This window comes from Bombina bombina, chromosome 12 (assembly GCF_027579735.1).
Source record: "Bombina bombina isolate aBomBom1 chromosome 12, aBomBom1.pri, whole genome shotgun sequence".
In the NCBI taxonomy this organism is placed as follows: Eukaryota; Metazoa; Chordata; class Amphibia; order Anura; family Bombinatoridae; genus Bombina; species Bombina bombina.
Window position 1 is genome coordinate 7,799,503 of NC_069510.1, and position 22,612 is coordinate 7,822,114.

General features: G+C 36.3%; 1 protein-coding gene across 3 annotated transcripts in view; it reads left to right on the top strand.

Moving 5' to 3' along the window:
* The window catches only part of DAB2IP (DAB2 interacting protein), a 921,554-nt gene that overhangs the window by 372,456 nt on the left and 526,486 nt on the right, over nucleotides 1-22,612 (top strand). The window lies entirely within an intron of this gene.

A 22,612-nucleotide genomic window follows, 5' to 3' on the forward strand; every position in this document is an offset into this window, starting at 1 on the left:
TTCAGCGCCGCTTGGAGGATTAACTTCTTCCGCTCCGGATGTCCTCTTCAGTTCCATCGGTGGCTCGGCTGAGTGAAGACGACTCAAGGTAGGATGATCTTCAGGGGATTAGTGTTAGGTTTTTGTAAGGGGGGTTTGGGTTAGATTAGGGGTATGTGGGTGGTGGGTTTTAATGTTGGGGGGGGGTTGTATTTTTATTTTACAGGCAAAAGAACTGAACTTTTTGGGGCATGCCCCCACAAATGGCCCTTTTAAGGGCTGGTAAGGTAAAAGAGCTTTGAAATTTATGTAATTTAGAATAGGGTAGGGATTTTTTTTATTTTGGGGGGGTTTGTTATTTTATTAGGGGGCTTAGATTAGGTGTAAGTATCTTAAAATTGTTGTAATATTTTTAACATGTTTGTAACTTAATTTTTTATTTTTTGTAACTTAGCTTTTTTTATTTTTTGTACTTTAGTTAGTTTATGTAATTGTATTTCATTGTAGTTCTTTGTAGGTAGTTTATTTAGTTAATTTAATGATAGTGTAGTATTAGGTTTAATTGTAACTTAAGTTAGGATTTATTTTACAGGTAATTTTATATTTCTTTTAGCTAGGTAGTTATTAAATAGTTAATAACTATTTAATAACTATTCTAACTAGCTAAAATAAATACAAAGTTACCTGTAAAATAAATATAAATCCTAAGATAGCTAGAATATAATTATTAATTATATTGTAGCTATCTTAGGGTTTATTTTACAGGTAAGTATTTAGTTTAAATAGGAATAATTTATTAAAGTATAGTGTAGGGTTAGGTGTAATTGTAACTTAGGTTAGGATTTATTTCACAGGTACATTTCTCTTTATTTTAGCTAGGTAAGCTATTAAATAGTTAATAACTATTTAATAGTTATTGTACATGGTTAAAATAAATTGAAAGGTACCTGTAAAATAAAAATAAATCCTAAGATAGCTAGAATATAATTATTATTTATATTGTAGCTATATTAGGGTTTATTTTAAAGGTAAGTATTTAGTTTTAAATAGGATTCATTTAGTTAATAAGAGTTAATTTATTTAGATTTATTTAATTAATATTTAAGTTAGGGGGGCGTTATGGTTAGGGTTAGACTTAGGTTTAGGGGTTAATCATTTTATTACAGTGGCGGCGGCGTAGTGGGGGGCAGGATAGGGGTTAATAAATTTATTATAGGTTGCGGCGGGTTCATGGAGCGGCGGTTTAGGGGTTAAACTATTTATTTAGTTGCGGAGAGGTGCGGGATCAGCAGGATAGGGGTTAATAATTTTATAATAGAGGGCGACGGTATAGGGGGGGCAGGATAGGGGTTACTAGGTATAATGTAGGTGGCAGCGGTGTCCGGGAGCGGTGGTTTAGGGGTTAATACATTTATCAGAGTTGCGGCAGGGTCTAGGAGCGGCGGTTTAGGGGTTAGTAACTTTATTGAGTTGCGGGGGGCTCCGGGGGCGCCGGTATAGGGGGTAGAACAGTGCAGTTTAGTGTGAGTGTTTAGTGACAGGCTAGCAATAAAGCTGGGAAAAAGCCGAAGGGCAGCGAGATCGGATGAGTGATAACTGTCACAGTCCGCTGCTCATCGCCCCGCGGCTTTTTGACAGCTTTATTTGATAACTTAGGCGTATTTTTTCAGGTCCACGGCGGCGAAGGTAGGCGAGCTTAGGCGGACGTATTGGGCCGGCGAAGCCAGAAAAGTAGACGGCTTGATAACTAGGCCCCTATGAGTGTTCCCCACGCAATGTGGTCTTTTCACAATCAATTTAAATTGCATAGCTATTACAAGTTTTGGAAAATCACGATTGTGTGCGTGCATTTGCCTTTTACGCAACAATCCTTTCCGCGCAAAAAGAGCTGTAGTTAAGTTTTGTCAGAGTATATGAATATTATGATGAATATTACATATGTGTACATATATATATATATATATATATATGTATATTTTATACACTGTATATGTTAGATGAGAACTCAGGATTAATTAAACATGAGTTTGTTGAACACAGCTTCTAATACACGTCTATCAGGATTGACGATCAGTAGAGCCTTTTTGAAACACAAACATTTCTTTTCTAAAGGAAATAGCTCAGTGACCCTATTCATTTGACTATATATGCAGATTTTATAACCTCAGAACATTTGGTGAGGTGAGAAAAGAATGTGTTCAAGGACCCCTTTGGAATTTGACACGTGTGATACAACAGTTCTATCTCACTGAATCTCTATTTGAAGACTTACTGCAAAAACCCCTCTTGGGGGAAGGTGACACAAATAAAATCAAATACACATCTGCACTGCTGGCTAAACAGGAAATATGCTGTTTTAAAGACTCTTACAACTCCTCATGGATTGACCCCATGTGGAGCAATAAAGGCCTTGGAAAACAAAGACAGATGCTGAGGTATGACTCTGGAAGTCACGTAAGCAGACAGCAAATAAACATTTTTTTTTCTCTCTCTGTTTAAATACATGCCCCAGAATGTATTAAATATAGAAATTTGGGAAATTGTCTAATTCTATATTATTATTACATGGGTATTTGCTAAGCTTGGGAGGTAACTGTTTTAATCAGTCAAAAATGTGTAATAAATTCTGTTTTGTTTATATTTTTCAGACAGATAATCTCAAATCTACATAGAAGTGAATGTGCATGTATGTGTGTATATATATATATATATATATATGTGTGTATATATATATGTGTGTATATATATTTATATGTTTTGAAAACATAAAAGATCTTACTTAGCCTCTGTGTGTTTAAAAACATGAATAGATGTTTATGGACCTGAAGAGAAGTGATTATTAACATTTATTTTCTTATTTCAGATCTACATAGACAGGATTCACTTGGAATACAGTACAATACTGATATAAAAATAAGCTGTTATTTGCAAAGAAATGCCAGAATACTGATAAAATTATAATGCATTTTAAGCTAATAATTAGCAGTGTTAAATTACCTTAATATAATAAAATGTTAATAATATAACATATTTGGTATCAGAATAATCAGAAAAAATAACCTAATATTAACCATCTGTAATTGGGGTTATATATGATTAATGCAGAGATTGTGATCTGATTAAATAACCATTTTATAAAAAAAAAAAAATTAACTTGCTTAAAAATGTCAGAAATGCTGTATTGTATTGCTATGTTGTACTGTATGCTGCCACCTGGTGTTATGTTGCGAGAACTACAGCCAGAAGGTTCTTTCTGGCTGTTAAAAATGAAATTTCCAAGGGCCAATCCGATTTAGACTTCCCAGATAACCAATGGGAAGGTCAGCTCCCGTAGTGCCACCCACATGATGTCATCAATGATTATATAATGGGAGTGTTGAATGCACAAGGGAGAGTTGTCTGTAACTTGTTGAAAATTAGTGATCTGATTTTGGCTGCGATATACCTGAAAAAAAAAAAAAGTTCACTTCAGCAAGGAGCTTAAAACTTATCCTTGATTTGTGCAAAAACCTTCTTTCAAATGAGATGACCTAAAGACCGCTACGAATTGGTTCCAAATTGGTGAAGTATATTGTATTTTAAATTGGTAGTTATAAGCCTAGGTATTGTTCAAATCTGTGTCTGAATTGGCTAAGTAACTCATCTATACAAGTTCTGATATTGTCGGTTAATTTTGTATTAGGATAAATTGCAGTTAAATAGCAGAATATATATTTTATCCTATTGTTTTATAAACACTGTTTAGAATTGTATTGTTTGGATGTTAAAGGTTTTTAGTCCCATTGTGTTAAATAAATAAGGCTGAATTGTGAAGGTATATTGTTCTGGGTTTTGTAAGAAGAATAGCATATCTTAAGAGTTGGTTCTAACGCATATAAACTTTTATTTAGTTTCCTTTTATTGCAAATATAGTTCAATATGTTTATGGATATTAACTAAATAAAAGAATTCAGATATTTATATTAATTGTATGGTCTAGTAGGTGCATGGTTGATAAGGGTTTCTATTTCTTTGTATTATGTTTATAACCCTGCCATAAACTTATATATATATTATTTGGATAGCACTGCTAAGATTTTCATAAATATACTGACATAATAATTGGAGGCATTGCATGAGATTTAATAATATCCATCATAATTGATATAATATATTTGTAAGTAAATAGAAATTATTATAAAAGAGAAAAAAAAAAAATAATAATTCATATTTCGATATTAATATTTTGAAGATATAATTTTTTTTTTTGAAAAGTTGAAATATTAATTTTCATATTTCGAGATTGACATTAATATCTTGAAATATTATTAAAGATTAATTTTGAAAAATTAATAAAAATATTAATTTTTCATATTTCAAAATTAATCAAAAATATTAATTTTTCATATTTTCAAAGTTAATCAAAAATATAAATTTTTCATATTTCGGAATATTAATTTTTCATATTTCAAAATTAATAATATTTTTTTTTTGAAATATAAAATTTTTCTCTCTTTTTATTGGCAAAAATTGTATTAGCATTTTAGTTAAATAAATACTAAACCAATACAATAATGTCTGTAGCCAGAAGTGACTCATTTAATTCTATACATAGCAATGAAATTGGTCCCATAACCATACCTATTACTAAAGGTCAGGTCCTTAAGAAAGATATCTTAAGTTACCTTAAAGGGAAGTTTAATATTGCGGGTGAATTAAATGATTTTATGGATATGCTTGAAACTAGGGCTAAAAATATTACCGTTAATAATAATATGTGGAATGAAGAGAATGAATTCTTCCAGGAATTATTAATGATTAATCAATGCGAAGCTCCCAAAAAGCGAGATGAACTAATACTAAAATCCTGGCCCCTTTTAATATGCATAATTGATGAAATGTCGTTTTGTGTCACAGACAAACGATTGCAAATACAGGAGCTAGAAAATAGTATTCGTTCCTCGCGCAGACGCGAAGAGGGTTTAAAAATAGCCAAAAATAAAATGGATGAATTTGCCCAAAACCTAGCCACCTTAGATAAGCACAATATGGACTTAATCGCGCAGATACAAGATTTAAATAAACAGCTTGCGCAAAGCCAGAGAGAACTAAGCGATTTAAAAAGGTCATATCGCCATAATGAAAACCCCTATATTAGCAATGAGAATAATACAGATAATGCTAACTCCTTTAGCGAACGCGTCAGGGACGAGGTACGAAAATATATAGAACAACATAGACAAATGACCCCTAACGGGTCAGAAGTAGATTTCCCAAATAGACAATCCCCTCAGGATGTAAATCCAGAGGACAGCTGTAGCGCAGCTGATGTGGGGGAGGGAAACTCTAACAGAGAATCCCAAAATAAGTCTGATAAAGTCTATGATTCCCATAAAATAATCACCTTCGTACAACGCGCAGTACCTATATTCTCCAATAAGGGAACAACATCTGTAATTGATCATTTACAGGCTTTTGAAAATGCGTTAGCTATAATGAATGTTACAAGTGAGAAATTGAAAATTGAATTTCTGCCTTGGGTATTTGACAGTAAGCATCACAAATTCTTTGCTTCACTAAAGGATATGAATATTCATTCCTGGAATGGGGTAAAACAACAATGCAGAAAAGAATTCGGGCAATATCGCACTAAAACTGCCGCGAAAATAGCGGTATATGGTTTAAAGTGTCGTGCGAATCAGAGTCCAGTCGAATTCCTTTCTGTATTGAAAAATGCGTACAGTATGGCTGAAGATAATCCCAGATTTGATGGCTCAGAATTTGTAAATTTATTTTTTGAAGCATTGCCTACACCCATCAAAATCAACTTAGCTAGAGATTTTGATGAGGACTGCTCATTGGAATGGCTGATCAAAGAGAGTACGAAGTTATACTCTATTCAGCAGTCCAGTGAGCAGGGGGTTAAAAAGGAGTCAAAACCCAAAATTGTGGCAGAAACTAGGGTGTCACCTAGCCCCCTCAATTTGGAGTCTAACAAGAGGACTTATGCAGAGGTGGCCAGTCAAAACAGGCCATCTCCACAGAGGTTTAATTCTGCCCCTCCCCCTACACAGGTTGAGGCGCAGGGAGACTATAACCAAAGTGGGGGACATAATCAGGTGAATAATTACTCACAAAGAGAATACTCACCAAATAATTGGTATCCGCGCAAGGGTAGATACAATAGACGGCGAAGATATTCTCAGGGTAACCAGACACCCCAGGTATATAATGCTTCCCAAAATATTAATACTGAACAAGCTGAACCCCAGGGGCAACCACGCCAGAATAGAAATAGTGGCCCTGATTCTGAGGGAACCCAATGGTCCAGGAATCAGTACAATGGGGCACCAAGAGATAGGCCCAGGGGTAGAGGTAACTTGTACAATCAGGTAGATATGCTGTTTACCCAATTAAATCGGTTGAGCGAACAAATCGCTAATATGAGTCAAAAATCTACGGCTCAGCAACCGAACAATACTTTTTTAGGGGTACAGCCAGTGGTCAGCAGTGGACCACAGGCACAGTCATAAATACTGCAGTATCACCTGAAGGGGAGGGGAGAGATATACAAAATGTAGTAATAAATATCAATGATACTAATCATGTTATCTCCCCACAGACCGGAAACGGACAAATTAGCTGTGACAATGAGCGACATCAGCCGGGAAAAATTAACCAAACTTTTCCTCTGCAGTGTTCTCTTAACATTATTTCTACAGATGCAGTACACAAGAACCCAGCTGACCTTGTCATAGGGGAAACAGGTAGGTATGAAATTTCCTCTGCATCGAATGACACAGCGGATCCAGGTAAAACGTGGCGAAGCCCACAGATGTACAAGAATGCAAATTTTATGTGTGAAATGATAGAAACTGCAGGAAGATATTATGTACTAGTTGAGCTGCAAGATTCAGTCTCCAACCCTATCAGGGGATTAATTGACACTGGGTCACAGGCAACTATCTTATCCCACAGGTACTACACACAGCTAAATGAGCTAACACCCCACAAACCTAAAATAAAAGAATTTGACGGTTCTCTGATAGGTGTTGGGGGTGATTCCCTAAAAGTCTACGGTATTGCCTGGTTAAAATTTAAATTGGGGAACAGGGTCATAAGACACCCTGTCATTATAGTGGATCTGCCAACTGATCGTTTAATTATTGGTAGTGATCTCCTGAAGCGATTAAGCACCATAATTGATTGCATAAATAATGTAATTTGGTCGCAAGTTAAACGGCCTATCAATTATGAAAAATCTGGTACATCTCGCACCCGACACAGCTGTCACGTGGTGGAAGAGAAACCAGATGCTGTGGAGATTCATTTCAGGAATAACTCTACACCTGAAATCACTATTCTACAAATAGATGATCAGACTCCTTTTAGTGGCTCTGATGGTAATACTTTTAAAATTTCGCCTGGAAAGATAGCGAAGATTTCCCTAGATGGCGATGTATTAACCATATCACTCCACAAGGGGGATCATAAAATCCCTAAGGGGGGAGGCCACACTCAATACCTCACAGGGATTGAGAGAGTTAAAGAGGATCTATTTATCCCTATACAAGTGCATGACCTTGGTAAAACCAAGTATGCTAAAATAAATTTAAAACAGGAAGCTAGCTATATAAGCGAAGGTTTATTAGCGCAAATAGCTGAACCTAAAGTGATTAAATATCTTTCTCCCCAAGACCACTGTGTCAACGGCCTGGATGACAGGTCTGAAAGCTATAACATCACAGCTAAGTGCTTATTATCTATCTCTATTGGTAATAAGTCAGTGAAGCACCTGTTTTTAGTTTTAAATACTCCCCATAATCAAATATACATTGGCAATGATATCTTACATAGATATGCCATACAAATAGATTTGATTAATTCTTGCCTCTGGAGCAGGTTAAAGGGGGACCCTGAAGTATTTCAGGATGAAAATGCAGCCCTGAAATCAAACCAGCAATTGCCATATGCTGTGAATATGCAGGTATCTAGCGATGTTATAATTCCTGCTGGGGCTGATAAATTTCTTTTACCCTTACAGGTAAAGAGAGGTCAGAAATTAAAAACTTCTGAAACACTGATTTGCCTCTCCCATAGAATACAAAATCTGGGTGTCTCAGTAACCTACACTCCTATGGTGAATATTGGAACTGTTCCAATAAATATTATTGTGCATAACATGACCCCACAGGATATAACATTATCCAAGGGAACTACCATAGGATATGCACTGGAATCAAGTTATTACACTTTTGGATTCCAGAATAATGTAATTGGGCTAATACCTGAAGGATACCTAACTGAAGAACAATTAATAGAACAATCCTTTGCATCTATGCCAGAGGGTCTATTTAATATTCAGTCTATTTATCCCTTCAGCTCAGAGGAAGGCATCTGTAAAATTGAAGAAGCCTCTCTAGTGTTTGATCAGCCAATCCAACAGCAAGATTACCCCAATACCCAGAGTCATGGGAGCAATGTAAATCATAATCAAGGGGATCTCACCTCTAGACTGGAAGAAGCCTATGAAATAGGACAGCCTGAAATCTTTCCAGGATTTCAGCAAATAGTCGAAGAGCAAATATCCTTAGCTAATGGCTGTTCTAGCGATGATGAACGCCAACAGCTGCGAGAACTCCTGATGGAGTACAAGGATATTTTCGCTAAGGATTCTTATGACTGTGGTACCACAGACTTGCACATTGCAAGAATACAAACAGATCCTAATGCGCCACCTGTATTTGTCAAACAATACAGACTTCCCTTAGCCTCATATGATTCTCTTGCAGAGATCATAAGGAATTTGGAAGAAAGAGGTATTATCAGACAGGTGCACAGCTCTTATAATAATCCTATTCTAGGTGTCCTTAAGCCCAATGGACAATGGCGTTTGTGTGCTGACTTAAGACAGCTAAACAAACGAGTATACATGTCTGGCTGGCCTGTACCATACATTGACCAGTGCCTAGCACAAATGCAGGGATCCAAAATATTCACTGCCATTGATTGTGCACAGGGATATTGGACCATAAAGGTACATGAAGAGGACCAATATAAGCTAGCATTCTCCTTCCAAAAGGTTCAGTATGCATTCCAGAGACTTCCATTTGGATACATAAATTCTGGACATGAATTTGCTGTATTCATGCATAAGGCTATGCCTGACGCACTGGAAAGGGGGACCTTATCTTATGTTGATGATGTTTTAATCAAAAGCACAGACTTTGAAAAACACATCGCAGAGCTTAAACACGTCCTCAGCCAACTTAAAAGGGCAGGTGTCAAATTATCCCTGCAAAAAGCTCAATGGTGCCGCACTCGTGTAAACTTCTTGGGACATGAAGTTACCTCTGACGGATTAAATCCCCAGAAGAAAAAGGTGGAAGCTATAGTGAATTCTAAAAACCCGACTAACTTAAAGGAATTGAGATCATTCCTGGGTATGACGAATTATTCTCGCAAATTCATTGATAATTATGCGGAATTAACTAAACCACTACTACTTCTTCTGAAGAAAGATGTGAAATGGCACTGGAGTGAGTCTCAAGAGACAGCCATCAGAGAGCTGAAGAGAAAACTCACTCAAGCACCTTGCTTAGCATACCCTGAAGGTGGCAAACCTTTCTTCTTAGAGACAGGTTACACAGATATAAGCATGAGTGCTGTGTTATACCAAAAGCATGATAATTTGAACAAAGCCATTGCTTATGCGAGCAAAAATCTATCCCCAGTAGAAATAAAGTTTAACGATTGCGAAAAAGCCCTCTTATCTACTGTATGGGCTCTACAAAATTTCCGCAGCTATATACAGGGCGAGAAAATTATTGTAGAAACGGCCCACCAGCCTTTGCTATATTTGCAAAGTGAGAGAATAAGAGATGGGAATTTGTCTAATAGCCGCATAACAGCGTGGACTCTTTCCTTACAAGGCTGGCCCTTAGAAATTCGCTACAAGCAGAATAAAAAGAATCCAGTCGCACAAGGGCTTGCTGAGCTCCACGACTGTACTGCTAGAGATCCTGGGGAAAAATTATCAGAAGATGATTTTCTGGAAGAACAATTGCTTTCCCCATATAAAATGTACAATGAGGACCATTGTCAAACATTACCTTGGGTATATGTTGATGGTTGTTCTTACCATGCCACTATTGATAATGAGCGCAGATTAGTCGCTGGCATTGGTATAAGTGGGGCAAACGGATTCTCAAATATATCTGTAGGTTTCAACATTGGACCAAGATCCAGTCAAGTTGCAGAACTAACTGCTGTTTTCAAAACCATTGAAATGGCTATTGAACATGGTATTCATGAATTTGTGATCATAACTGACTCAAATTATGTGCGTGACAGTTTTGTTGAATACCTGCCAACTTGGAAAAGAAATGGCATGCAGAAAAGCAATAACAAACCAGTCAAGCATGGCAAATTGTTCTGCGAGATTGATAATCTGGTAGTATCCAATGATTTAACCATACACTGGAAAAAGACCAAGGGTCATTCCAGAGTTTTAGGTCCTGATAAGGAAGGCAATGACCTTGCGGACTCATTAGCCAAACAAGGAGCCATAACTGGAGAACTCCTTAATATTGAACACTTAATGGGTGCAATTCAGGTAGAAGCCATTACCAGAAACCAGGCAAAACAACAGAGTGAGCCTAACTTGGTACAATGGAGTCAGGATTCTCCTAGTGAGGACCTGATCACTAGTCAAAAAGAAGACCCCATTGTAGGCATCTTCTATAAACACATAGAAGATCCTGAAAGCAACCCCATCTCAAAAGATGATTATATTGGCAAAGAAGATCTGAGAATCTTAATAAAATCTAAATCACAATTCAAATTACAGGATGGTTTGTTAATTAGAACCTCCAAAACTGGCATCCAACAGTGGGTAGTACCCACCAAGTTCAGAGGTCTAATGCTTCAACATGCCCATGATGCTCCCACATCTGGTCATCGCGGTGCCAAACTCACGTACGAAATATTGCGTGACTACGCTTTTTGGCCACACATGTTGAAAGATGTTCAAACCTACTGTCAAGGGTGTTTAATCTGTCCACAGTTCCAACCCACTGCACCAACGCATAGAGCGCCATTGCAGAAAAGGGGGATGGTAATGCCATGGTCAGATATACAAATTGATTTTATTGGTCCGGTAACAAGGTCATCAAGAGGTAACAAGTACATGTTAACAGTGACATGCCTGTTCACTAAATGGGTAGAGTGCATTAGTGCACCTAACAATAGTGCTGAAACATGTGCAGCATTGCTCATCAACCATGTATTTTCCAGATTTGGTTTGCCCCAAAGAATCGAATCAGATCGGGGGACCCACTTCACTAGCGAAGTGATGACAAAAATGTGGAAAATACTAGGGGTTAAAAGAAAGCTCCATATTGCTTATAGAGCTGCCTCAAGTGGTGGTGTAGAGCGTTACAACCAATCCATTGTTAAAATCCTCAAAAAGTTTGTGAGTGAAACAGGTAAAGACTGGGATATAAAACTACCTCTAGTCTTAATGGCATTAAGAGCAACTCCAAGTAGTGCTACCAAGATGTCACCTTTTGAGCTGATGACTGGTAGAAGAATGGTTCTACCTCAGCATCTGCTGTACCGTACATCAGACCAAAATTTGATAAACGCTGCCAATACACATCAATATGTGGAAAACTTAAGAAAGCACCTGCAATATGCCTTTGCATTTGCTCAAAGGAATTTAGAAAGAGCCGCAACTGCCACTAAAACCTATTATGATCTCAAAACATCCAAAAAGGAATATGAAATAAATGATAAAGTTTATCTTTATAACTTTGGAAGAGATCAGGTTAGGGAGAAGAAATTTCTTCCCTCATGGAAAGGTCCTTTTGTCATTACTGACAAAATATCTCCAGTGGCCTATAAAATACGGATCCCCAAAAATGAAGGTTTCATAGATAAATGGGTACATATAAATCAACTGCGGGCATGTCATCCCAGGTCCCAACTACAAGTCATAGAGGGAGAATGAAGTGTCATATCCCCAAATGCATTAAAGACATATTGTAATTTAAAGATGCCTAACTGATAAACATGAAAGCTCAAAATAACAAACTTTCTTCATAAGAGACTGTCTATGAGGTATACGGTTGATCCTCATCAAATACCACTGACTTTAAGCCAATTCAAATACATGTGTCCTACATCTATTTGAAGTTGGAAGGGGGATTTATGTCAGAGTATATGAATATTATGATGAATATTACATATGTGTACATATATATATATATATATATATATATGTATATTTTATACACTGTATATGTTAGATGAGAACTCAGGATTAATTAAACATGAGTTTGTTGAACACAGCTTCTAATACACGTCTATCAGGATTGACGATCAGTAGAGCCTTTTTGAAACACAAACATTTCTTTTCTAAAGGAAATAGCTCAGTGACCCTATTCATTTGACTATATATGCAGATTTTATAACCTCAGAACATTTGGTGAGGTGAGAAAAGAATGTGTTCAAGGACCCCTTTGGAATTTGACACGTGTGATACAACAGTTCTATCTCACTGAATCTCTATTTGAAGACTTACTGCAAAAACCCCTCTTGGGGGAAGGTGACACAAATAAAATCAAATACACATCTGCACTGCTGGCTAAACAGGAAATATGCTGTTTTAAAGACTCTTACAACTCCTCATGGATTGACCCCATGTGGAGCAATAAAGGCCTTGGAAAACAAAGACAGATGCTGAGGTATGACTCTGGAAGTCACGTAAGCAGACAGCAAATAAACATTTTTTTTTCTCTCTCTGTTTAAATACATGCCCCAGAATGTATTAAATATAGAAATTTGGGAAATTGTCTAATTCTATATTATTATTACATGGGTATTTGCTAAGCTTGGGAGGTAACTGTTTTAATCAGTCAAAAATGTGTAATAAATTCTGTTTTGTTTATATTTTTCAGACAGATAATCTCAAATCTACATAGAAGTGAATGTGCATGTATGTGTGTATATATATATATATATATATATGTGTGTATATATATATGTGTGTATATATATTTATATGTTTTGAAAACATAAAAGATCTTACTTAGCCTCTGTGTGTTTAAAAACATGAATAGATGTTTATGGACCTGAAGAGAAGTGATTATTAACATTTATTTTCTTATTTCAGATCTACATAGACAGGATTCACTTGGAATACAGTACAATACTGATATAAAAATAAGCTGTTATTTGCAAAGAAATGCCAGAATACTGATAAAATTATAATGCATTTTAAGCTAATAATTAGCAGTGTTAAATTACCTTAATATAATAAAATGTTAATAATATAACATATTTGGTATCAGAATAATCAGAAAAAATAACCTAATATTAACCATCTGTAATTGGGGTTATATATGATTAATGCAGAGATTGTGATCTGATTAAATAACCATTTTATAAAAAAAAAAAAATTAACTTGCTTAAAAATGTCAGAAATGCTGTATTGTATTGCTATGTTGTACTGTATGCTGCCACCTGGTGTTATGTTGCGAGAACTACAGCCAGAAGGTTCTTTCTGGCTGTTAAAAATGAAATTTCCAAGGGCCAATCCGATTTAGACTTCCCAGATAACCAATGGGAAGGTCAGCTCCCGTAGTGCCACCCACATGATGTCATCAATGATTATATAATGGAAGTGTTGAATGCACAAGGGAGAGTTGTCTGTAACTTGTTGAAAATTAGTGATCTGATTTTGGCTGCGATATACCTGAAAAAAAAAAAAAGTTCACTTCAGCAAGGAGCTTAAAACTTATCCTTGATTTGTGCAAAAACCTTCTTTCAAATGAGATGACCTAAAGACCGCTACGAATTGGTTCCAAATTGGTGAAGTATATTGTATTTTAAATTGGTAGTTATAAGCCTAGGTATTGTTCAAATCTGTGTCTGAATTGGCTAAGTAACTCATCTATACAAGTTCTGATATTGTCGGTTAATTTTGTATTAGGATAAATTGCAGTTAAATAGCAGAATATATATTTTATCCTATTGTTTTATAAACACTGTTTAGAATTGTATTGTTTGGATGTTAAAGGTTTTTAGTCCCATTGTGTTAAATAAATAAGGCTGAATTGTGAAGGTATATTGTTCTGGGTTTTGTAAGAAGAATAGCATATCTTAAGAGTTGGTTCTAACGCATATAAACTTTTATTTAGTTTCCTTTTATTGCAAATATAGTTCAATATGTTTATGGATATTAACTAAATAAAAGAATTCAGATATTTATATTAATTGTATGGTCTAGTAGGTGCATGGTTGATAAGGGTTTCTATTTCTTTGTATTATGTTTATAACCCTGCCATAAACTTATATATATATTATTTGGATAGCACTGCTAAGATTTTCATAAATATACTGACAGTTTTGCGCAACATAAAAGTTTCACGAAACGCTTAAAAAATATATTACAAAGTACAGTTACACTCATATTAACACTGTCTATTAAAAAAAAATAAAAAATATTTCACACAAAATTTATAAGGGCTCAAAGTTAGGAGATATACAGATACAGATATAGATAGATAGATGCAGGGGTCAAGTCCAGCAGGGACACATGGCAGCCGAGTTCCTGCACTATTTTTGAAGATGGAACTAAGTTCCCCCTGGACAGAGAACAAAAATGCTTTAATAAATACATCTGCTGCTAGTGGGAGGAGTTGGAGCAAAGTCTGGTTAGAGGGGTAGTGAGATTATCTAGTAATGGACAGTTATACTTCCTGCAGTACACTAAATGCAAGCCTGCTGTTTGATCACCCCACAACGAGTGGAACACATTGTGCTTACATTTCTGTGTGGCTTGCTCTGGGCTTATTTAGCTCCTCTCAGCAGAACTAAGACTATTGCACTTTAAGTGGGTGAGACTCTGTGACAGAGGAGGAGTCTGGAGTTGCTGTCATAAACAGAGGTCTCAGCTCATCCTGGAAAAGAATGAGGGGGGAGAAAGGAGGGTGAGAGGAACTGAAGCTAAGCTGGCTATGCACCATGTGAGTTCAAAACAAAGTATGCACACACTGGATCTTGACCTTAAACAACAGGTGTTCATTTGTTTCTAGTTTAGTTATTATAAAGTTGTTTTTAAAAAAGTTCAGTGTGTCATCAAAGAAAAAATGTGCTCATCAAGAAGGAAAGAGTCATGTCCTTCCAGCTTTCTGATTTATCTCTGGTTGGAATTAGTTTTCCAGCGATAGTTGGGATGAGGTTTGCAAAGAAAATACATGTGTACACAAAATGAAAAATAGTCCTTGCAATTAAAGGTGTTTGTGAAACATCATGTAGTAGGACATGTCCAATTACTTTATTTTATACACCAATAATATGTGCAGTCTGTTTATCTATGTTGGTGTCTGTATGTCTATCAATTTATTGTCAGCAGACCAGATTCTCTGCAGAATGCTGACCTGTGCAAGATAATGTATTTGCTGCAAATTCAACTTTACTAGTTTCATCCAAAAGTGCAAGGTGACCTGTTTTGCTTTCAATTTTACTTTGCCGTCATGCCTCCTGCTTCCTCTGCCAGTGTTACTTGCTTCGCATTTACTTGGTATATGTGTTAATAGTAAAAGAAACTGACACTCGGTCGCCTTGTGACCATAATTTTACTTTAAATCACATTATCATTGTTTCGTACTGCAGAGTGAGTGCACAAATACACCTTATCAACACCATGATATCAGATGTTTACATTACAGAGCCTTACACATACTGAGAGCCAGGGAGTAACATCTCCTAAAATTTTACTAAGGTCTTTAGCTTTTTGGATTATTGTGTGTTTAACACAATATTAGTTGTGAGGGGGGTGTAAGTTTTGGTGAGTTCCCACACTTTTTTTTGTAGGACTTGACCCCTGGATAGATAAATAGATAGATAGATAAATAGATGACCCATCAACTTCCAAATTCCTAAATGTAACAAATTAAAAGGAACAGCTAAACAGCTTGTTGGGGAATTGCTCTTGCAGGCTTGCAGTTCTCTCCTGTAACACGCTGCAAGTTCACCCTAAGGGGCAGATTTATCAAAAGTCGGGCGTACATGATCCGCTGTAGTGGATCATTTTTGCCCAACATCGATAAATGTTGACAACATACTCTGTCTGCATTTATCATTGCACAAACATTTCTTGTGAAATGCTTGTGCAATGCGGCCCCCTGCAAATTTGCGGCTAATCGGCCGCTAGCAGGGGGTGTCAATCATCCCGATCGTATCTGATCTGGATTATTGCTCTCCGCCACCTCTTACGATCGGGGGTAAATTGCAGCATCCGCTGCTTGATAAATCTACCCCTATAAATTATTTCCACTCACTATAAAACTCACGCAAGGATTGTACAGGATGGAAGTGTGTTACATTTGTGTTTAATGCATTTTGGTTATGTTACATTTGTATTTAATGCATTTTGGTTATGTTACATTTGTATTTAATGCATTTTGGTTATGTTACATTTGTATTTAATGCATTTTGGTTATGTTACAATTGTATTTAATGAATTTTGTTTATATTTATTGTTTAATACATAATATCATTTTCATATCATGAAGTTCTGTATTATAAAGATATAAATACAAAACCTAGTAGAGGACGTGCCAGTGGTGTTTTATCTGATATATGAAGGGTTCTGCAGGTTCGAGTGCCCCCTGGATGGAGTGAAGGGTCCTGCATGTCCGTGACCAGACAAGCTTCACTTGTCTTCAGATGATCTGCTGTACATACAGACTTCACGCTGAGCGATAATCAGGATAAATGTCTACATTCTCTTGATTAAACATCATCTATTTAGCATTTTAATCAGCCCCTCAGCATAAGTAGAAAGAGCTTTTTTTATCTTCGGAATTCTTAGAGATATACTCTTCTACCAGTGATCTTCCAAGTTATTGAGTCACCTCCAATTGTCACCCGTAAGGAGTTATGGGGGCCAAATTATCAAGCTCTTAATGGAGCTGGAGGCCCCTGTTTTCCCCGCCGGAAACAGCAGTTATGAAGCAGAGGTCTTAAGACCGCTGCTCCATAACTTGTCCTCCTGCTGAGGCTTCAGACATTAATCCGCACGATCGTATATGAATCTGCAGGGGGCGGCATTGCACAAGCCGTTCACCAGAACGGCTTGTGCAATGATAAATGCCAACAACATATGCTGTCGGCATTCATCGATGTCTGTCGGACATGATCTGCTGAGCGGATCATGTCGGACAGAACAATGATAAATCGTCCCATAGTATCAATCATTTTGTGTGCGCTGTTTATTCTATTCTTTTCATACACAATGTAGTACTGGGAGCTAGCCACGTATTGGTGCCTACACACATACGCCTCTTGTGTTTAGCTAGCTCCCAGCAATGCTGCCCTGCCACTGACTTTAACTATGTGTTTAACCCACTTGCATTTTGTATATCACTATTTCTTACATATAACATAATAACATATTTATTATGTTAATATAAAGACGAGCAGCACACACTGACCGCCGATATATGATATCCATAGCTAGAAATGGAGGAGGAAAAAAATTGTTGTTACTTTTAGCTAGAAACATCTAAGTTCTTTACAACCCTATTGCTTTAGCGCAGCTGACTGTCTCACAACATTACACAGTATGAGAGCATAATGAGAAACACAATCTGTTTTTGTTCATGGTTCAGATAGAACAAACACTTTTCAATTTACTTCTATTATTATTATTGCATGGGCTTCGTTCTCTTTGTATCCTTTGTTCAAGGAGCAGCAATGCACTAAAGTACACTAGCTAAACACATCAGATGAGCCAATAACAAGAGACATATATGTGAAGCCACCAATCAGCACCTAGCTCTTTGTAGTGCATTGCTGCTAGTGAGCCTACCTAGGTATGCATTTAAACAAAGGATAACAAGAGAACAAATCAAATTAGATAATAGAAGTACATTTGAAAGTTGTTGAAAATGGTATGCTCTATCTGACTCATGAACGTTTTGACTTTACTGTCCCTTTAATCTCTATAAGTGTCATCATGCAACCCAAACAACAGCAAGTAAACATTTTAAATATGTTTGCATGAAAAAGGTTACAGTTAAGAGACAAAGTAAAAATGAAACGTTCATGAGTCAGAGAGAGCGTGTCGTTTTAAGATATCAAATTGTGAAAAAGTCGCACAGGTCTGTTTGTACTTCCATAATCATAGAAAAACAGTCGTTGTATTCATATAAGTAACGGCCATTAAATGTCATACATCATAAAATAATCTCATCTGCAAGAAAAAAATGACAGTTTATTTGAGGTATCAGGTACAGACATTCATTCTCTTTTAGTAGAAATGTCTCTGTCGCCCTGCTCTCTGGTATCGCCTACAATAGCAAATTTCACAGGAATCTCTGGGAGAGTTTATTGTTTGCAGAACCATATGGCTCAGGAATATGCGGGAGAGATTATAATAAACTGCAGAACCATATGGCTCAGAAATCTATGGGAGACATTATAGACTGAGGAGAGATATGTCTCAGAAATCTATGGGAGACATTATAGACTGAGGAGAAATATGTCTCAGAAATCTATGGGAGACATTATAGACTGAGGAGAAATATGGCTCAGAAATTTATGGGAGACATTATAGACTGAGGAGAAATATGTCTCAGAAATCTATGGGAGACATTATAGACTGAGGAGAAATATGTCTCAGAAATCTATGGGAGACATTATAGACTGAGGAGAAATATGGCTCAGAAATTTATGGGAGAAATATGGCTCAGAAATTTATGGGAGACATTATAGACTGAGGAGAGATATGTCTCAGAAATCTATGGGAGACATTATAGACTGAGGAGAAATATGTCTCAGAAATCTATGGGAGACATTATAGACTGAGGAGAAATATGTCTCAGAAATCTATGGGAGACATTATAGACTGAGGAGAAATATGGCTCAGAAATTTATGGGAGACATTATAGACTGAGGAGAAATATGTCTCAGAAATCTATGGGAGACATTATAGACTGAGGAGAAATATGTCTCAGAAATCTATGGGAGACATTATAGACTGAGGAGAAATATGTCTCAGAAATCTATGGGAGACATTATAGACTGAGGAGAAATATGTCTCAGAAATCTATGGGAGACATTATAGACTGAGGAGAAATATGTCTCAGAAATCTATGGGAGACATTATAGACTGAGGAGAAATATGTCTCAGAAATCTATGGGAGACATTATAGACTGAGGAAAAATATGTCTCATAAATCTATGGGAGACATTATAGACTGAGGAGAAATATGTCTCATGAATCTACAGCAGACATTATAGACTGAGGAGAAATATGTCTCATAAATCTATGGGAGACATTATAGACTGAGGAAAAATATGTCTCATAAATCTATGGGAGACATTATAGACTGAGGAGAAATATGTCTCATGAATCTACAGCAGACATTATAGACTGAGGAGAAATATGTCTCATGAATCTACAGCAGACATTATAGACTGAGGAGAAATATGTCTCAGAAATCTATGGGAGACATTATAGACTGAGGAGAAATATGTCTCAGAAATCTATGGGAGACATTATAGACTGAGGAGAAATATGGCTCAGAAATTTATGGGAGACATTATAGACTGAGGAGAAATATGTCTCAGAAATCTATGGGAGACATTATAGACTGAGGAGAAATATGTCTCAGAAATCTATGGGAGACATTATAGACTGAGGAGAAATATGGCTCAGAAATCTATGGGAGACATTATAGACTGAGGAGAAATATGTCTCAGAAATCTATGGGAGACATTATAGACTGAGGAGAAATATGGCTCAGAAATTTATGGGAGACATTATAGACTGAGGAGAAATATGTCTCATGAATCTACAGCAGACATTATAGACTGAGGAGAAATATGTCTCAGAAATCTATGGGAGACATTATAGACTGAGGAGAAATATGTCTCAGAAATCTATGGGAGACATTATAGACTGAGGAGAAATATGGCTCAGAAATTTATGGGAGACATTATAGACTGAGGAGAAATATGTCTCATGAATCTACAGCAGACATTATAGACTGAGGAGAAATATGTCTCATAAATCTATGGGAGACATTATAGACTGAGGAGAAATATGTCTCATGAATCTACAGCAGACATTATAGACTGAGGAGAAATATGTCTCATGAATCTACAGCAGACATTATAGACTGAGGAGAAATATGTCTCAGAAATCTATGGGAGACATTATAGACTGAGGAGAAATATGTCTCAGAAATCTATGGGAGACATTATAGACTGAGGAGAAATATGGCTCAGAAATTTATGGGAGACATTATAGACTGAGGAGAAATATGTCTCAGAAATCTATGGGAGACATTATAGACTGAGGAGAAATATGTCTCAGAAATCTATGGGAGACATTATAGACTGAGGAGAAATATGGCTCAGAAATCTATGGGAGACATTATAGACTGAGGAGAAATATGTCTCAGAAATCTATGGGAGACATTATAGACTGAGGAGAAATATGGCTCAGAAATTTATGGGAGACATTATAGACTGAGGAGAAATATGTCTCATGAATCTACAGCAGACATTATAGACTGAGGAGAAATATGTCTCAGAAATCTATGGGAGACATTATAGACTGAGGAGAAATATGTCTCAGAAATCTATGGGAGACATTATAGACTGAGGAGAAATATGGCTCAGAAATTTATGGGAGACATTATAGACTGAGGAGAAATATGTCTCATGAATCTACAGCAGACATTATAGACTGAGGAGAAATATGTCTCAGAAATCTATGGGAGACATTATAGACTGAGGAGAAATATGTCTCAGAAATCTATGGGAGACATTATAGACTGAGGAGAGATATGTCTCAGAAATCTATGGGAGACATTATAGACTGAGGAGAAATATGTCTCAGAAATCTATGGGAGACATTATAGACTGAGGAGAAATATGGCTCAGAAATTTATGGGAGACATTATAGACTGAGGAGAAATATGGCTCAGAAATTTATGGGAGACATTATAGACTGAGGAGAAATATGGCTCAGAAATTTATGGGAGACATTATAGACTGAGGAGAAATATGTCTCAGAAATCTATGGGAGACATTATAGACTGAGGAGAAATATGTCTCAGAAATCTATGGGAGACATTATAGACTGAGGAGAAATATGTCTCATAAATCTATGGGAGACATTATAGACTGAGGAGAAATATGTCTCAGAAATCTATGGGAGACATTATAGACTGAGGAGAAATATGTCTCAGAAATCTATGGGAGACATTATAGACTGAGGAGAAATATGTCTCAGAAATCTATGGGAGACATTATAGACTGAGGAAAAATATGTCTCATAAATCTATGGGAGACATTATAGACTGAGGAGAAATATGTCTCATGAATCTACAGCAGACATTATAGACTGAGGAGAAATATGTCTCATAAATCTATGGGAGACATTATAGACTGAGGAAAAATATGTCTCATAAATCTATGGGAGACATTATAGACTGAGGAGAAATATGTCTCATGAATCTACAGCAGACATTATAGACTGAGGAGAAATATGTCTCATGAATCTACAGCAGACATTATAGACTGAGGAGAAATATGTCTCAGAAATCTATTGGAGACATTATAGACTGAGGAGAAATATGTCTCATGAATCTACAGCAGACATTATAGACTGAGGAGAAATATGTCTCAGAAATCTACAGCAGACATTATAGACTGAGGAGAAATATGTCTCAGAAATCTATGGGAGACATTATAGACTGAGGAGAAATATGTCTCAGAAATCTATGGGAGACATTATAGACTGAGGAGAAATATGTCTCAGAAATCTATGGGAGACATTATAGACTGAGGAGAAATATGTCTCAGAAATCTATGGGAGACATTATAGACTGAGGAGAAATATGTCTCAGAAATCTATGGGAGACATTATAGACTGAGGAGAAATATGTCTCAGAAATCTACAGCAGACATTATAGACTGAGGAGAAATATGTCTCATAAATCTATGGGAGACATTATAGACTGAGGAGAAATATGTCTCAGAAATCTATGGGAGACATTATAGACTGAGGAGAAATATGTCTCAGAAATCTACAGCAGACATTATAGACTGAGGAGAAATATGTCTCAGAAATCTATGGGAGACATTATAGACTGAGGAGAAATATGTCTCAGAAATCTATGGGAGACATTATAGACTGAGGAGAAATATGTCTCAGAAATCTATGGGAGACATTATAGACTGAGGAGAAATATGTCTCAGAAATCTATGGGAGACATTATAGACTGAGGAGAAATATGTCTCAGAAATCTACAGCAGACATTATAGACTGAGGAGAAATATGTCTCAGAAATCTATGGGAGACATTATAGACTGAGGAGAATGCATTATGATGTGTCTCACTGATATAAGGTATACAGCTAATGCATTATGATGTGTCTCACTGATATAAGGTATACAGCTAATGCATTATGTGTCTCACTGATATGCGTATAATATATGGCTTTACATTAGTGATTATCAGTCAGGACCCACTGATGTGTGAGATAATGTAAGTAAACAGACTTACAAAAAGTAGCATTGCTTGTTAAATACTGAGTATATTTCCAGTTCATATTTAGCCTAAGGTACAAAA